At 47.0% G+C, this 17,280-nt stretch overlaps 1 long non-coding RNA gene across 3 annotated transcripts; it reads left to right on the plus strand.

Annotated features, from left to right (window-relative positions):
* The first annotated feature begins 1,599 nt into the window (after positions 1–1,599).
* On the plus strand, positions 1,600–15,092 carry LOC102548113 (uncharacterized). 3 transcript variants are annotated; one of them, XR_005492727.2, is made up of 4 exons: positions 1,600–6,461; positions 10,949–11,041; positions 11,694–11,914; positions 14,947–15,092. It is a non-coding gene; the product is annotated as an uncharacterized LOC102548113 (long non-coding RNA). The 3 variants fall into 3 exon arrangements; XR_595613.4 differs by having other exon boundaries at positions 1,614–6,461; positions 11,675–11,914; XR_005492726.2 differs by lacking the exon at positions 1,600–6,461 and adding an exon at positions 6,483–7,177 and having other exon boundaries at positions 11,675–11,914.
* Positions 15,093–17,280: the final 2,188 nt, after the last annotated feature.

Consider the following 17,280-nt stretch of genomic DNA (forward strand, 5'->3'; position numbering starts at 1 on the left):
GAGGAGAGATAGGGAGGAGAGATAGGGAGGAGAGAAAGGGAGGAGAGATAGGGAGGAGAGATAGAGAGGAGAGAAAGGGAGGAGAGAAAGGGAGGAGAGATAGGGAGGAGAGAAAGGGAGGAGAGAAAGGGAGGAGAGAAAGGGAGGAGAGAAAGGGAGGAGGGAAAGGGAGGAGAGATAGGGAGGAGAGATAGGGAGGAGAGATAGGGAGGAGAGATAGGGAGGAGAGATAGGGAGGAGAGATAGGGAGGAGAGAAAGGGAGGAGAGAAAGGGAGGAGAGATAGGGAGGAGAGATAGGGAGGAGAGATAGGGAGGAGAGATAGGGAGGAGAGATAGGGAGGAGAGAAAGGGAGGAGAGAAAGGGAGGAGAGAAAGGGAGGAGAGATAGGGAGGAGAGATAGGGAGGAGAGATAGGGAGGAGAGAAAGGGAGGAGAGAAAGGGAGGAGAGATAGGGAGGAGAGAAAGGGAGGAGAGAAAGGGAGGAGAGAAAGGGAGGAGAGATAGGGAGGAGAGATAGGGAGGAGAGATAGGGAGGAGAGATAGGGAGGAGAGAAAGGGAGGAGAGAAAGGGAGGAGAGAAAGGGAGGAGAGATAGGGAGGAGAGAAAGGGAGGAGAGAAAGGGAGGAGAGAAAGGGAGGAGAGAAAGGGAGGAGAGAAAGGGAGGAGAGAAAGGGAGGAGAGAAAGGGAGGAGAGAAAGGGAGGAGAGAAAGGGAGGAGAGATAGGGAGGAGAGAAAGGGAGGAGAGAAAGGGAGGAGAGATAGGGAGGAGAGAAAGGGAGGAGAGATAGGGAGGAGAGAAAGGGAGGAGAGAAAGGGAGGAGAGATAGGGAGGAGAGAAAGGGAGGAGAGAAAGGGAGGAGAGATAGGGAGGAGAGAAAGGGAGGAGAGATAGGGAGGAGAGAAAGGGAGGAGAGATAGGGAGGAGAGATAGGGAGGAGAGAAAGGGAGGAGAGATAGGGAGGAGAGATAGGGAGGAGAGAAAGGGAGGAGAGAAAGGGAGGAGAGAAAGGGAGGAGAGAAAGGGAGGAGAGATAGGGAGGAGAGAAAGGGAGGAGAGATAGGGAGGAGAGATAGGGAGGAGAGAAAGGGAGGAGAGATAGGGAGGAGAGATAGGGAGGAGAGAAAGGGAGGAGAGAAAGGGAGGAGAGAAAGGGAGGAGAGATAGGGAGGAGAGAAAGGGAGGAGAGATAGGGAGGAGAGAAAGGGAGGAGAGATAGGGAGGAGAGAAAGGGAGGAGAGAAAGGGAGGAGAGATAGGGAGGAGAGAAAGGGAGGAGAGATAGGGAGGAGAGAAAGGGAGGAGAGATAGGGAGGAGAGATAGGGTTTATTCAGCTCACACTCCACATCGCTGTTCATCACAGACGGAAGTCAGGACTGGAGCGCAAACAGGGCAGAAACCTCAGGCAGGAGCTGATGCAGAGGCCATGGAGGGATGTTACTTACTGGCTTGCTTCCCGTGGCTTGCTCAGCCTGCTTTCTTATAGAACCAGGACCACCAGCCCAGGGATGGCAGCACCCACAGTGGGCTGGACCCTGCCCATCAATTACTAATTAAAGAATGCCCTACAACCGGATCTTACGAAGACATTTCCGGATTGAAGTTGCTTCTTCAGGACTTTAGCATGTGTCGAGCTGACTTAAAGCTCTCCAGCACAGTATTTAATAAAATTAAACTAAGTTCAGTGGTAGTAAAATAAAGTCAGATGTCTTGTGTAACTTGTGTTAGCAGACTGAAATTCACTTGGCGCACAAGCAAAGAGCTCTCCCTTCTCCATTGGCTTGCGTGCGCGCATGCGCACACATGCATAAATGCCCAGTGTGGTTAGGCCAAAGGACAACCCCATGCACCATTCTTAAGAAACCTGGAACAGGGTCTCTCCTTTGCCGGGAGCTCACCAATGAGGCTAGACTGGCTGGCCAGCTCACAGGGGGACCCCCTTGACTCTTTCCTCACCATTAGGATTACAATGACGTATTACCGTACTTAGTATTTTTTATTTGGATTCTGGGAATTGAACCCAGGCCCTCCTGTTTGCAAAGTAAGGGCTATCCTGAACAATCCCCCAGTGCCTCCCCATAATTATCTCTATTGAGCGCGTCCAAGTTTGCGCAAAATGAAAGTATTCAGTCCGGGTTGCCGCTGGCAGACTGTGCCAGGAAGCTGGGTACAGGGCTCCACCGCTCTGAAGGCGACAGTGCTGTTGAAAGCTACCACATGTCCGTCCTGTCCCGTGCACCGCGTCTGACTGCCCAGCAGCTGACACTCCACCTTTCCTCAGCCTCTCCAGCAAGCCGGGCTCCTCCATCTTTCCCCTCCTAGCCATCTGTTCCTGCTGCTCCTGCAGCCTCGTACTTCCCGCCCTCCATGGCCTGTCTGAGCAGGCGGGTGTGCAGGCCTCTGATGAGGTGGGCCTCGGCCCCTCCATCACTCTCAGCCTCGAGGAGAGCACCAGCTGTCTGGCTTGATTTGCATTTTTCTCTTGAAAATAATGAAATTAGCTGTGAGTTTCCTGAGGTGATGCAAATTTGGGCTCGAGGTGTCAGTGTGTGATGGAGAGGGAGGGGAGGTCAGGGAAGCACGAGGAGAGCCAGCATGCTGCTCTAACACAGAAGGGAAACACTACCAATGTCACTAGAGATGCGTACTGGCTCAGGAGAAAGTTAGATGAGGTTTGTGAAAGGTAATTTTCTTCCAGTCTGGGGGTGGGGGAAGGCACAAATGGTTTAGGGACACAGAGGAAACACTGTCCACTGAGGTGAAACGGTTCTCAGTCACTGAGCTTCTGTAGCCAGTCAGAGTTGTCCGGGAATGCTGACGTGCACAGGCCGTGGACTCTGACGTCAATGCTTAATTGCAGGTGCTAACTGACTTCTTTCTTGACTATTATCATGACTCCTCAGGTTACAAGTACAGTAGTTATCTTCTCAAGGTTTGTTGTAAGGGCTTGGTTACCAGTTGTGAGTGGGTCTCAAGTGGGCTCTCCCTTTTTCACAGTTTTTAAACTACTTCATTAGTTGTTGTACCTAAGGGAAACACAAGAGACTTGGTTCTCTTCTGAGGCACATGTGCACGTGAAGATTTGTAAGCATGCTGAGGGTATCAGTCCATTCATAGACTTCTTCAAATGGCCATCTTCTCAAGCAGAGAAAGAGAGAGAGAGACAGAGAGAGAGAGGGAGAGAGAGACAGAGAGAGAGAGATAGATCTAGGAGAGGCATCTGTGTGGACTCTGGCAGACACTGCAACCCAACAACTGAGTCCTGGTTGTCAGGCTACGCCATCTCAACCCAGGACTGGACATCCGAATACAAAGCCACAGCTTTTGACATGGGAAGAAAGAGCTTCTTTTAGAGGAAGCAACCTTCAAGATGTTAGTTGGATTCGCGTACGCAGTAAATGATATCACAAAAATAGTACACAGCCTGTCACGGAGGTTGTGATCAAATGCTAAATGGAAACAGTGCAGCTGACCTGGAGTAGCCCTGCAACTCCACTTACCTACTGGGGCGAGGCAAGTGGATGTGAAGCTGGTTTCCCCCAGTGTCAGCTCACACTAAGCCGGCTTGAGCTGGGTTGAACCAAGATCCTTGCGCAAAATAAAAAGTGCAAGCACATGGGACGTATGCTGACAAGCTGAAGGCCCTGGGTTCAATCCCTAATCCAACAAAATAAATAGCAAGTCAATTAAACTAGTCAGGAGCACCAGAGATTGATATACTGGGATCCTGCTACCGCTCCAGCGCGCACCTCTATTCAGGATGACAAACTCAGGCTGTGGAAGTGACTCCGTGTGTAAAGCACTCGCCAAACAGCTGTGAGGGCTTGCCGTGGGAGTCCCGGTGCTCATTTAAATGCAGGATGGGCATAAGGGCCTTGCTGAAATCCTTCCTCAGGAGGAAGAGACAGAGGGTTCCTCGAGCAGCTAAATCAACAAGCCCTGGCATCAAGGGAGAGAATCAGTCTCGACACACCCAAGAAGACCAGCCCAAGAAGTCACCCAACCAGGAAGGCACATCAACCTTTGGCTTTCAAATAAATGTGCACACACCAGCTCCTAACATATGTGAACATGCATACACACAAGCACAGATGTACACATGGAAAAAAAAAGAGGCAGTTGCTGGGCATGGTGGTACATGCCTTAATTAAGTCCCAGTCCTTGGGTGAAGACAGAAGCAGGAGGATCTCTGTGAATTGAAGTCTGGTTTGGTCTATATATTAAGTTCCAGGCCAGTTAGGGCTTCACAGTATACAGTGAGACCCAGTCTCAAAACAACAACATCAATACTCAAATTGCAACCTTTCTATATAACATGGGACAATTCTGCCTTATGTTTAGCATTTTTCTGTAGTCACTTTGGAATAGTATTAAACTGGTATCAGGAACAATGCATTGATTAAGGCAAGTGGTAGCTTTTCCCAAGTCCCATTGCTGGACTTCTAGACTTCATGGTCCTGCTCTGTCTTTCATCCAGCCCAAGTATGGACCATTATTATGAAAGATGCTGCTGCGTGGGGTGGGTCTGAGGGGGCAGTAATGTGCTCACCAGGGAGTGAGAGCCTTCCTTCCCTGTGTTTCTCTTCCCTCTTTCTTCTCTTGCCTTGACTCATTGTCATCACCACGAAAGAAGATTACTTCCTGACAGCTCTTCGTGTCAGTCAAGAGTCTAGGTCAGACACTTATCAATTGACCCACTGTTAAAGGTAGACACTCATTTCAGCATCTGTCAATGGTCGCTTTTGATCCATTTAGGCCGGAGCCCACATCCCCGCAGTGATTTACTTGCAAGCGTGCACAGACTTTTAAAGGCAGACAAACATGCCAGAACTCTGAAAGTCAGCCGCCTGTGTGTGCTTGTCACTGCTGCAGCTGCCCAGCAAAGGACTTCAGAGATAAGGCTGTGCCTGGGGATGGTCCCCTGCCACCCTCAGGGCAGAGTCTGACACTGAAACTCTGTGTTCTCCCATCCACAGAAGGACCAAGCTGACTCTGTGCATCTTCCTTGTGTGTAGCCCGTGCGCTCTCTCTCTCTCTCTCTCTCTCTCTCTCTCTCTCTCTCTCTCTCTCTCTCTCTCTCTCTCAGACTGTAGAGCGTGTTTCCAGTGGCTGCAGGCCACAGCTCACCCGCACACATCCTGGCCAAGCGCGGGATGATGGCTGGTGGGGCCACTGTGTGACATCCCTTTGGACCCACGCAAGCCTCCTTTCTTCTCCAATCTGGTCGAGCATCAGGAGAGACTTCCCCACTCCGGGGCAGGTGTCTTTCTCCTCCAGCAGGGATACTGCACATTTGTCTTTTCCAGGTGTTTGTCATAATGCTGTCAGAACCTCCAAACCAGGAAGACAGGAAAAGAAATGTGAACATGTAAGACATTCAGGGGAGCTGAGGAAATTTTCCTGACGTGCTCCTGCTGTGACACCGCCACAGTTGAAGAAGGCCTGTCATTGGGCTGTCAACCTTTAACCTCCCACAGACGTATTTTGAAATGATGTGTAAAGAATTGCTGTGCCATACCACTGGCTCCTTTCAGCTCGGCGTGTCTGTCCTTGATGTCAGTCAAAAGTAGTTAACTGGCACCCATGGAGCCTTAAAAACCCCTCAACCAAGTATGGGTAATGACTTTAGTTAAGAAGACTTGCTCTTGTCAAGTAATGACTTTTTGACATAAGGTATTGTTTACCCAGGCAACGTTCTTTACTTGCATTTTAATGAGCCTAATTAATAATAAGTTAGGAGTCCGCAGCTATTTCTTCACAGCTGGACCATATGCACTAATCTACTTAGTGGGGAGAAGTACTCTAAGAACGGAGAAAACCCCCCATTATCCCCCACGTTTCTTCTCTGACTCCACCACGGGATCTACTGTGATGCGGGGGCAGTTTGCAGATCGTTATGGTGGGCATCGCTTTCGAAATGGTAGCTTGCTTCGTGGATTGTCAAGTTTTCACTTGCAAAAGTTTCAGGAATTTTCCAGAGAAAATGACACAGAGAGGTGTTTGATGCATCCTGTGGGTACAGAACCAGAATGGTTCTTGGTTGAAGGATGAACACAAGGGGTCGTGAGACGTGGTCTCATAATGGAACTATATCACTTACAACAAATAAATACCCTCCAAAGGGCCATTCGGGAGCGTATGGAAGCCTTGTGTGTGTCTTAGAGAGTGTGGTTTTATTGGTCCCCCTCACGATTACAGTCTTATGAGCATCCGGGTGTCCTCAGAATTATTTAGAAATCCAGGTAAGAATTTGGAACCTGGGCAGAAGAACTTCAAAGGAAACAGACTATCCATGGTTGGGCGGAATCTGACACTAAGAGAACTTTTGCCCCTCACCCCCAAGCATGCCAAAGCACAGGGAAAGGGCAAGGAGCCTGATGCCCTAGACTGTTGGTGTGATGGGCAGCATGGCACGGAGCTCCTGAACTTTCCTCTGATTGGGAGACTCTGGGAACGCAGGTATGGGAACTGTCACAGAGATAGGATAAGCTCAAGTGCAGCTGTTAAAGGAAAGATAATCTTTCATAAAATGCAACATTGATCTCTTGAGCAGGGAGCTGTTTAATTCATTCTTTCCCCCCTAAATGAATCGCGTGGTTTAGGGTTTAGGTTGTGGACAGATCCCTGAGAAAAATGCCTTGAGGAAAGTGGCAATGAGTCCAGTCCCCAGACTCTGGTCCAGCATTCTTCCGGGACCCATGCTGAAAACTTAAGCCCCAAGATTGCTAACTATTAAATGCAAGACAGAGGCGAGCCCAGCCTCTGGGGGATCTGAAGCTTGCCTCTTAAGAGTGACTTTTAGACTTTACCAGGTCCCCATCCGCCCATGTTCTAACAAGACACAGTGCAAAGCAGTCAGAGATGATTTCAGCTAATTGGTTGATTCAGCAAGAAACCTGGGAAAAGGTGGTGCTGAGGTTGGCGGCATCAGGTTGGCAGGGTTAGCAGATGCTCTCCAGAAAGGGCCTCGGAGTAGAGGTGCACCCTGCCAGGCACCATATGTGTGATGGACATGACAGAGAGCACAGGATGTCTGAGCGGAGGTGACAGCTCAGCCCTCTTTCGCAGAGAAACTTCCCTCGGAGTGGACACAGTGACATGATGTCCACAAAGTGGGCACATTTGGGAGCTTCTGGCACCTGACCGAATTCCCCGTTTCGGCTCTCTACTGCCTTGTGAGTGGACAGTGGGGGAGGGATAGCGAAATTTTCTACGATAGCCTGACTGACCTAATTGTTCTCTGTGAATCTCCAGGAGAGCAAAGGAAGAATTACGGACCAGAGAGACAGGGTCCCCAAGCCTGCATTAGCTCACTGAGTGTGTGTTCATGGACACGGTCCCCTTATCTGCACTTTGTCATGGTCGAGGTTGACAAACACATTTTCAACAAGAGAGGCAGAACTCACATGCATCTTTCTGGCTCCATTGTGAGGGCTGGTTCTATCTCTCTCCTTTAGTGTAAGCCAGAAAAAGTCAGGAAAATGTCATCTAATGGGACAGGTGTCACCATCAGCACGTACACGTTCACAGCCCCATCCTTCTTACCAAGTCTCTGCATTGAAAGCTGACAGTTTGACTCTATCTCCCATGTAACAGGGAAGAATCCTGAAAGAGTTCCCTAGTATTGCGCAGAAATATGTTGTTTAAACGCAGGCAGGTAAGTGGAGGTCAGACTCACGCTTTTGAAGACTGAATTGTGTGTGTGTCTACATGCACACACTCTCACACATGTGTGCACATGTGCCATCGTGTGGTATGTGGAGGTCAGAGGATAATATTTAAAGTCTGTTTTCTCCTTCCACTCTATTGGTCCAGGGATCAGGTTGTCAGGCTTGAGGGCAGGTGCCTCTAGCTGAGCCATCTAGCTCTCTCCAATGCACTTCTAAGATAGGAAAACTAGTAATTATGGACAAATGGGGTGACTACTTCTTGTTGGGACGAGAAGTTGGCAGTCAGTTCTCTGGCCTCCCCTCCCCTTGCCTTCACACTCTCCTGCCTGTCCTACAGATTCAACTTCCCAGGTACTTTCCCACCGCCTGTGGGGGAACTTAGAGAGTCCTGGGGTAAATGTTAACTTTGGTCATTCCTAAGATCTGCACGTGCAGGAAAAAGTTAGCTTTAGAGTGAGGCTGCTTTGGAATTTATCTTCTTTAATGTTAGTTCAAGGTCTCAGAGTACAGAAAATTTTATCCCGACTTCTCACTCTCCGGCCAAACTACACTAGAATAATTCTTATTCCCTGCCTTTGAATGGACCTCTGAGACTTACTGGGTGCATTCTTTGAAACTGTTGTAAACATCGAGCAAGAACAACCCTTTGACCTTAAAGGAAGTGCAGGGTTAGTTGCCAAGAGCTTCTAGTCATAGCATGATCATCAAACGATTAATACATAATCATTTCTATTGGTGGTTTCTCTTTTAAAAGCACTGCATGTATAATATATGTTATATAATGTACACACACACACACACACACACACACACACACACACACGCACACTTTGCTTCATTGAAGTGGAAATCATAATGGACAGCACTATACCAAATGTCTGAACAAAGTCGATCTTACTCACTGATTTGTCTATAGGACACACGTCCATCCTCTTGAGCTTAGCAGTAGATGTAGTGTTTCAACATCACAACTTCAGTGGTGCTACTAACAAAACCACACAAATGTCAAAAGATGCCCGAGGAAAAGATTGTACGGAGAGCATGGTTGGGTGTGCATGAGGATAGCAGAAGAAAGTGAGGCACACTTCATCTGAGCTCATCAAGGAGTGTGCAAGCCAATGCTGTGGTTTGCCCACCCTGTGTGTGTCCTCAAGTGGCCGGGAAAGCACAGGAATGATCTGAAGCTTAAGTAATTTCTGGTGAGCAGGCAGACTCACAAGTATGGAATCCACAAATGATGATAATAGACTATCCCTTATTTAAAAGGTTATGCCTGGAAAATCAATTAAAACTAGTAACCTCAAGAAATGATTGATGAGTCTCATTTGGCCTGGCATGGTGCTGGACGGCTGTAATTCCAACAGGCAGGAGGCTGAGAATAGAGGATTATTGAGTAAGAGGCCAACCTGGGCTACAGTGTGGAACCCCGTCTCAATAAAAAAAATAAGCAGATCAATAAATGACGAAAGTATCATTTGTGTTGTGCTGGTCCTATAGCAACTGGGCCCTTTGTTCAGCAGCATCCATTTGCGCTTCAGCAGGTCATTGGTCGCCTGTGTGGTTCCTACTTTCTCTTGGGCTCCTTCACCGGTGAGTCCATAGCTCAATCACGCATGCGCTGCCCCCATTCTTCTGGCTTTTCTGAAAGCCACTCGAAGGTCTTGAGTGGGATCCAATCTTCCCTTGCCCTGGAAGCCAGAGTTTCCCTGTGAGGGAGCTTTTTGACTGTCCCTTTCTGGGTAACTTTCTCTGTTTCCTGCAAAGGGCGCCCGGCTGCTAGAGAGTGTGAGCTTATGGTGGGACAGCCTGCTCATGTGATGCTCCGCTCCTTTCCTTGTGGGGAGGAAATGAAGACGATGGCGCCACTGCTGCCCTCATTGGGCTAGAACAGGCACAGCCAGACGAGGAGCTCACTAACTGTAAATAAAACTATGTTTATTTCAACATAGGGAGCCCTTTGTTTCATCTTTCTTCTCATCTCTCTATCTTAAGAATTTCACCAGTATGAAAATAGTAAAACATACTAGTAACCCTGTAAAATTATTGGGGAATGTTCTAGCAAAACTGAAGTAAACACGCATACACTTTCTGGTTTCTGGAGCACACTTTCTCTCTCCTTGTGCCCATAAGTGATAGATAATCTCTAGGTCTTGATTTATTTTTTTTTCTTTATCACAAACCAAGCTTTCAGGTATTGCAAGTTTAAGGTGTTTCTCTTTTGACAGTCATATTTCATAAAAGGATAATTCAAACCAACATTGTCAGCAATGATCAACCACTGAGCACTGCAGCAGATGGGAGGGCAGGGATGTGGCTACCGTCCACATCCTTGCACAGGCCACCAGCACAGCACTCCTTGAAGTTACACACGCTTCCTTGTTCTATTCTCAGCAAAGTATTTGTTGCTTCACAATCCCTTGGTAACTTTTTATTTTTTATTTCATTTTTGGCAACACTGGACCCAAAGGGTAAACCTAACCTCTGTGATGTTTCCTTTGGAAAGCCTGGAGCTGTGTAAGAGGCAGGAAGAAAATCAGGCACACTTGAACTTGAATCTACAGTACCATACTTAGTGTTCAAGATCAGCAGGGCAACCTCTTGGAGGTTTAGCTTCCTCCTGTCAAATGGAGGGAACTGCTTCTCCTGGGCTTTTGTGAGGACTGAATTCAGTCCTATATGGGATAGTGTCAATCCTAGCTCAATCAGATACATGGTCGATGACAGTCGCAATGATGGTCCCTCCTTCTCTGAGTTCCCAGTGAATTCACTCCAAAACATTTGTGTGGCTGGTTTTAATTTGGGGGTTTTGTTTTGTTTTGTTTGTAACACAGTATTTTCTACCTTCTGATTCTCATTTACCTCACACAAATTCTTCCCAAATAGTAAAGCCATTATTGGTTAACATTCAACAAGGATTTCATTATTTAATACAATTATGAAATTTCTGTAAGTTAAGGTACAATTTGTAATGATATATTTTTCATAATATTTTATTATTTGGGAATGTCATATCATGAACCCCAAGCACTGTCAATTTCCAGTCCTCCTAAGTCCCCACCTCACCCTTGGAACTCCCTCCTCCCAGGGGAATAAAAGAAAAACACAAAACTAGCCAAACAAAAAACAAACTAAAAACCAAGTCCAAGTTGTGTTGCCCATATCCTCACTGGAGCATGGTCAGTCTGGGCAGCCAGACTCTTAAAGGAAAGTGAGTGAGCCCTTTCCCATACCCCACTCCCCTTTTAATGATTGGTTTTGTCACCCTGACACAACTAGAGTCACCTGGGAAGAGGGACCCTCAGTTGATGACTGCCTCCATCAGATTGGCCTGTGGCACTGTCTGACAGACTGGCTTGCTGGATGACTGAGGTAAGAGGGTCTGAACCACCGTGGGTAGCACCATGCCTAGATCAGATTGGCCTGGGCTGTTTACACAAGCTAGCTGAACACACCCGGTGAGGCAGGCAGGAAGCAGCCCTCTGCACACTTCCAAGTTCCGGCTTTACTTTCTGGCTTTACTTCCTCAGTGACAGACTGGGGAATTGTAAACTGATGCCAACCCTTTCTCCACCATTGGTCTTGGTGTTTACACCGCAGCAACAAATAGTGACCAGGAAGACATTTTCAGGCGTGGATCTTTATTGAATAAGGGCAAAGGTAAAGTGATAGAGATGGTCTTGATTACCTTTCTCACTGCTGTGATCAAATACATGATTAAGGCAACTTGGGGGATATGGGGGGCTGATTTTGGCTCCACGACGATGTTGAGGTATGAGCAGCAGGACACCGAGATGCTTGGGCTCAGTTTGCTTTCTCCTTTTATTCAGTTCAGGAGCCTGACCCATGGACTCACTCTCATTTAGGGTATGTCTTCTTATCTCAGTTATATCAGTCAAGAAGTTCTCTCACAGACACCCAAAAATTCGTTTCTGTTGTGATTAAAAAGTCTCATCAAGTAGACAATCAAAACTAGTCATCATTGCACATCTTTTCTACCCTAAGGGAGCTTCTGGCCTTGCAGATTTCACCAAAGAGGAGGCCACTGACATTGCAAATGGAGTGCAGTTTTATTCACCAAGGAGTCTTCACAAAGCCAACTCCTGAACACCTCATTTCAACCCTTTCTGCAGACATTGTGCTGGGACACCTGAAGCTATGTGGTGTGTTTGTTTTCCAACAGAGATTTTCTTTTTCCTTCTGAAAAATCTACTGAGTTCTGCCAGAAGAAACTCATGACATGTTGTAAGTTTAATTATGTTCAATTCATTAACACAATTAGAGCTGCAAACACATTTATTGACACAGCCAGAATCACTTAGTAACAGGCATTAAGTCATAGATTAAAAAACTCACTCCTGCAGGGCCTCCGAACTCTGGAAAGGAGAGCTGGGAACTGGGTCTTCAGCTCGTGGCACAGCTGTGAGGGAGCTGACTAGAGGTTGCCCCTCACTGCTCACTGGATGTTGTGTTCATGTTTCAGGAATGATTGCTTTGTCCTTTGGAGGACAAACCGAATCTCCCCGAAATACCACTTTTCATTTTAGCATGGAGATTTGATGCATATGGATTTGATTTTAGCTTAGCCAAGCCGGACAATCTCACATAGAGCAGATAGAGACTCTTGATTTCCTCGCAAAGACAAATGGGCCATGGCAGATGGAGAGCCTAGGGCCAGCTGCCCTTCCCTTTGAATTCCTCCTTCCAGAATGAAGCTCTCTTCTGCCTGGGGAGTTGTTTTGCCTCAATGAAGAGTAAGAAAAGCTGGGGTCCATGTATGAGTGAGCCGCTCTCAAGGTAGACTTGCGGGGTCTGAAATAGTTTTCTTTTTCATAAAAGTGAATCTTCAGGTGTGATGGTACTCCCTTGCAATCCCAGCTCTTGGGAGGTGAAGGCAGGAAGAGCAGGAGTTTGAAGCCAACCTCTGGCTTCACAGTAAACTGGGCCCATGAGACCCTCCCTCCAAAAAATGAAAGGCAAACACAAAAGCCAGTGGAATATTTCTCTAGGCACGGAATTTTAATATTTGTTTGTATATTCGTTTTTATGTATGCATGTGTGCTCACATCTGTGTTGGTGTATGTGTAGGTGGACATACACACTCACGCATACTCCTGAAAGCTAGAGTGTGTCACGTATCCTCTGTCACTCTCTACATACTTCCTTGTGCCAGGCAGGGTCTCTCCCTGAACCCTGGGCTCAGGTCCTCCCAGATAACCCAGCAAGCCCTAGCCAGGGTCATAGGATGTGCACGGGTGCTGTTATCCAAACCTCCTTCCTGTTCATAACTGTACGGCAACTTCCCTCAACTGCTGAGCCATCTCTCCAGCGCAGATTTTAAAAAGAGGCTTCAATATGCTTTCAAGTTATTATTTTTTGTTATCAAGTTAATGAAAAATTACTTAACATCACATAGTTGGCTGATTCTCCCCCCACTGCACCCCCAGGATTGCGTACTTCTCTGAAGTTGGTTGACATGATGCTGCGGAAAACCTGACTCATAAAAAGTCCCATACATGTGTTCCCAGTGCCCTCATCTACCTGAACGCACCCTTACTTCCCAAACGGGGGATTCTTTATGACACTGAGAAGTGTCTTAATACAAAGACTCTTAGGCGACATACCTGGGGTTACACCCTGCACTCCGACCTCTCAGTTTACTGACTCTTCTGACCAAGACGCACTTTCAGTGTTTCTGTGACGTTGGTGTAGCTCCTAGTCTCAGATTGAAACACTCTCTTTAGGAGGGAGGTGGCAGTGCATAAAAGAAACAATATCCACGAGCCCCACCCCGAGGTTAAGTAAGAAGAAAACATTGCTGGGAGACTTCAGCCCAGCTCTTTGCAAGTTGGACAGATGGAGTCTGAGCCTTGGTAAACCATCGCCCCAGTGGGATGGGTACTCCAGCTGCAGCTGGCATCAGCGCTCCTGGAAGTGACCCCAGTAGACTTAGGGGTCCACTGAACGAGACTTGGATAGGATCTTCAATTTGATCTGCCACATTCCCTGTCCAAGACGAATGGATATCTGTCCATGGCTGCCCAGGGAAAGTCACAGGCTCACTTCCTGTATCTACAAAAATGGCCGATGTAGGGTTGGGTCACAGGGCAGGGGTAGTGCACCTGCCTAGCATGCATGAGGATCTAGGTCCAATTCTTGTTATGCAAAATAATATGTAAATAAATACCCAAATAATTGTGTCTCTCATGATACTTAAGTTTAAAGAAAAACAAAAACAAAAACAAAACAAAACAACAACAGTAAAAACTTTTGGACCATCAGCTGGTACTCACAAGAACAGAACAGTCACCATAGACACAGCCTATCACCAACCTCTTTTCCCTGCAGAATAATTTGTGTTTTCCACCAACCCACTGAGAATCCTGCTTTTCCTGTTACTTTCCGAATGGTCTCTGTTTTAGTCACACAACTTATCTGCACGAGCGACAAGCTTGCCACCTTTACAAAGCAGGAGATTTGTTTCTGGAGAACACAATTTGCACATCATTTCTCTCTCGACACACTCTTATGATGCTCATCTGACATACAGCAGGCTCAGTGAGGAGCAGTGAGGAGCAGAGAAGCAGGACGCCTGGTGGAAAGTAGATATGAAGCCTTGGAAATTTATAGACATGGCAGGGAAGTGGACCTCTTCACTTAATAATGGTGATGTCTTGTCTATAATGGGATCTGATACAGAATCAGCACAGGATGCCCAAATGGTTAAGGCGCAAGCTGTTGGGTAGGGCCTCACAAATTGTGGAGAACTGCTGTTTTGTTTTGTTTTGTTTTGTTTTGAGGCAAACATCAGCTGGCATGCTCTGTGCTGAGTATTTGTGGAGCCTGGTTGAACCTGAGTGGAGACGGTGACAGTAAGTGAGGCAGACAGCACCTGTACTTCAGGAGCAGACAGGTGCCATCATCCTAGAGAAAATTCAAGCGAGATCAATAAAAATGATTAAGGGACTCACAGAATTGATTTCTGAGGAAAGATTAAGAAAAATAAATGTGCAGCTTGACACATAGCCCAGGAGGAATATGATAACTGGGTGGTCCATTGATGTAGAAGAGGCTGACAGAAAGCTATTCTCCAGGCATACGAAGACCAATTCCCTAACAAGGCATCTAGGGACACAGTTTCCCTGAGAAGTGGCGGGAAGCCCTGTCCCAGAAGCAGCAGGGACACAGGTGCACAGATGTTTTCTGAACTTTGCTGGCAGCACAGAAAAATGAACAAGACCACCACATATTTTTAATGTGGTTTTCTTAATTCCTAGGAGCACAGGAACGAATGGTAGCAGAATTACAACTTCAACCAAGGTCCTGTTTTGAGACTGTTGACATCATTAAAACCAAGGGATGAGGAAGAGCCATTGGATCCAAGTAGACGTATCTATCCCTAAGAATAAATGGATAAATTATACATATATGTGCATATTATAAATGACTATGTGCATAACAGACTTCTACATGGCAAAAACACTCATTTATTTAAAAAAGGTCAGTTACTCCAAACCGGACACTGCTGCTGTGGTCAAGAGGCGCTTGCTAACAGGAAGCTAGTGTGGCAGTTCCTGAGGAGGTCCGGCCAGCAACTGACCAATGCAGACGTGGTCGCTTGGAGCCAACCATCAGACAGAGCTCAGGGAACCTGGTGGGGGAGCTCGCAGAAGGACTGCAGGAGCGGAGGGGGACTGCAACCCCATTGGAAGAATAATCTAGGCTGGCCTGACCACCCAGTTCTCCCAGAGTCTAGACCACCAACTAAGGAGTGTACCTGGAGGGATCCATGGCTGCAGATACATATGTAGCAGAGGATGGCCTTGCCTGACAGCAATGGGAGGGGGAGCCCTTGGTCCCGGGGAGGCTTGATACCCCATTGTAGGGGGATGCTGGAGCAGTGGGGCAGGAGAGTGTGGGTGGGTGATCACCCTCATACAAGAAAAGGGGTGAGGGAGGGGGGAGGGGATTGGTGGAGGGGTAACCAGGAAGTGGGATATCATTTGACATGGAATGGAATGATTAATATAAAAACAGTCAGTTAATGTGTTTGTATTTAGTGAGATGCCCGTTTCCAAGGTGGCTTTCCAGGTGACAGTTGTGTGGTGCGTTACCTCTCCCCTTTGTTCTGCAGTTTTCAGAGGCAGCTCCCAAGCTAAGTGTGAGTCATCTTTTGCTGGCACTGCAAAAGCCATTTCAGCTAAGCCACATTTCAGGGTCATTACTCTTCGGGCTTCGTTATGAGGCTTCGGAGGGAATGACATAATCCACCTCAGTTCACGAGGAGTGGCAAGTGGAGGAGGCTTACGGGCACGTCGCGCCATGTGTCTATTCTTTAAAAGTCACAAAACTTTGCAGTGTAGTCCCTCAGGAAGGAAATCTCCCTATGACAAATGGGGGCAAATGGCTGGAATTACGCCCTTCTGGTCTGAAACGCCTTTCACATATTTACTGCAATAATGAATGTGTAGAGAACACTGTATATTTATTACCATACCACACATTTATTTATATTACAAAAATGATGAATGCTTGGTGGCCATTTTTCATACTTTCCTTATGGTGCAGGGGACCTTTTCATAGACACCATAATAATAAAATGTGGGACGGAGAAAATGACTGTGGAAAAGTGCCAGGTGGCATTGACCTAGGTATTTTCTACAGCAGAACCTCATATCCATTGGGTGGGGTGACTTAGATTTACTTTCTACATTATTGAAAGGACGCAGGGGGTTAATGTGCCACCGTTTTGCTGCTTGAGGACTGAAGAGAAGCCGGATTTTCCTCTCAAGTGAACTGTGGATTGGCTACTTGTCTTCCCAGCAGCCTGCATCCTGCTGCTTCCCCCATGAGGAGGGCTGAGCTCCACTCCACATTGAAGCCTGGCTAAGTTGCTTTAAATGTCTGGTGCCAAGTTAGCACTGGACTCAGATGGCTTTTTTGAGAATTTTTTTTCCTTTCTTTTTTGCATGTAATGTATGACTCTTTCCTCTGCCCTGAAAATACTCAGATTTGTTGCTCTTGTATTTTGTGAATAACAGTGGGACAGGTACAACATGAAGGAGGCAGGATTTATTTGGGCTCCTGGTAGGAAGGGGTGCAGCTGCCCCGCCCAGGAAAGCCTGGCAGAGGCACCGCTGTGGCATCAGGAGCAGGCAGCTTGACCTCTCACACCTTAGCAAGGACACCGCCCAGTCTAGCATAACTTCTCCAAAGTTACATGGTTTGACTTTTTCCTCTTCCTTCCTTTAGCCATACACTTTTGACATTGTTAAATATAGTCTTCGTTCTATCCTCGTGACATCAACATCTTGACTTAAAAAGTCAAGAAATGTCCCCTCCTTTTTATAATGTACCTTTGTGGGTGTTGATAACTCCATGGTATGTCCTTCAAAACAGTACCACTCAGAAGAGGGCCCTGTTTCAACCTGTCTCCTAAGCTACCTCATCCACTGGCAACTGCTAATCATTTTTTTTTAATCTTAAAGTTTTCCCCTTCTTGCGATATAAGATGGCATCAGTAATACACTCCAATACCTTCACATTCTTCCCTCCTTTGCTTAGACAAATGAAGCTGAGATTTATGTTATTTCCTGAATCAATTATCTCTT

The sequence above is a fragment of the Rattus norvegicus genome, chromosome 13 (assembly GCF_036323735.1).
Source record: "Rattus norvegicus strain BN/NHsdMcwi chromosome 13, GRCr8, whole genome shotgun sequence".
Taxonomy (NCBI): domain Eukaryota; kingdom Metazoa; phylum Chordata; class Mammalia; order Rodentia; family Muridae; genus Rattus; species Rattus norvegicus.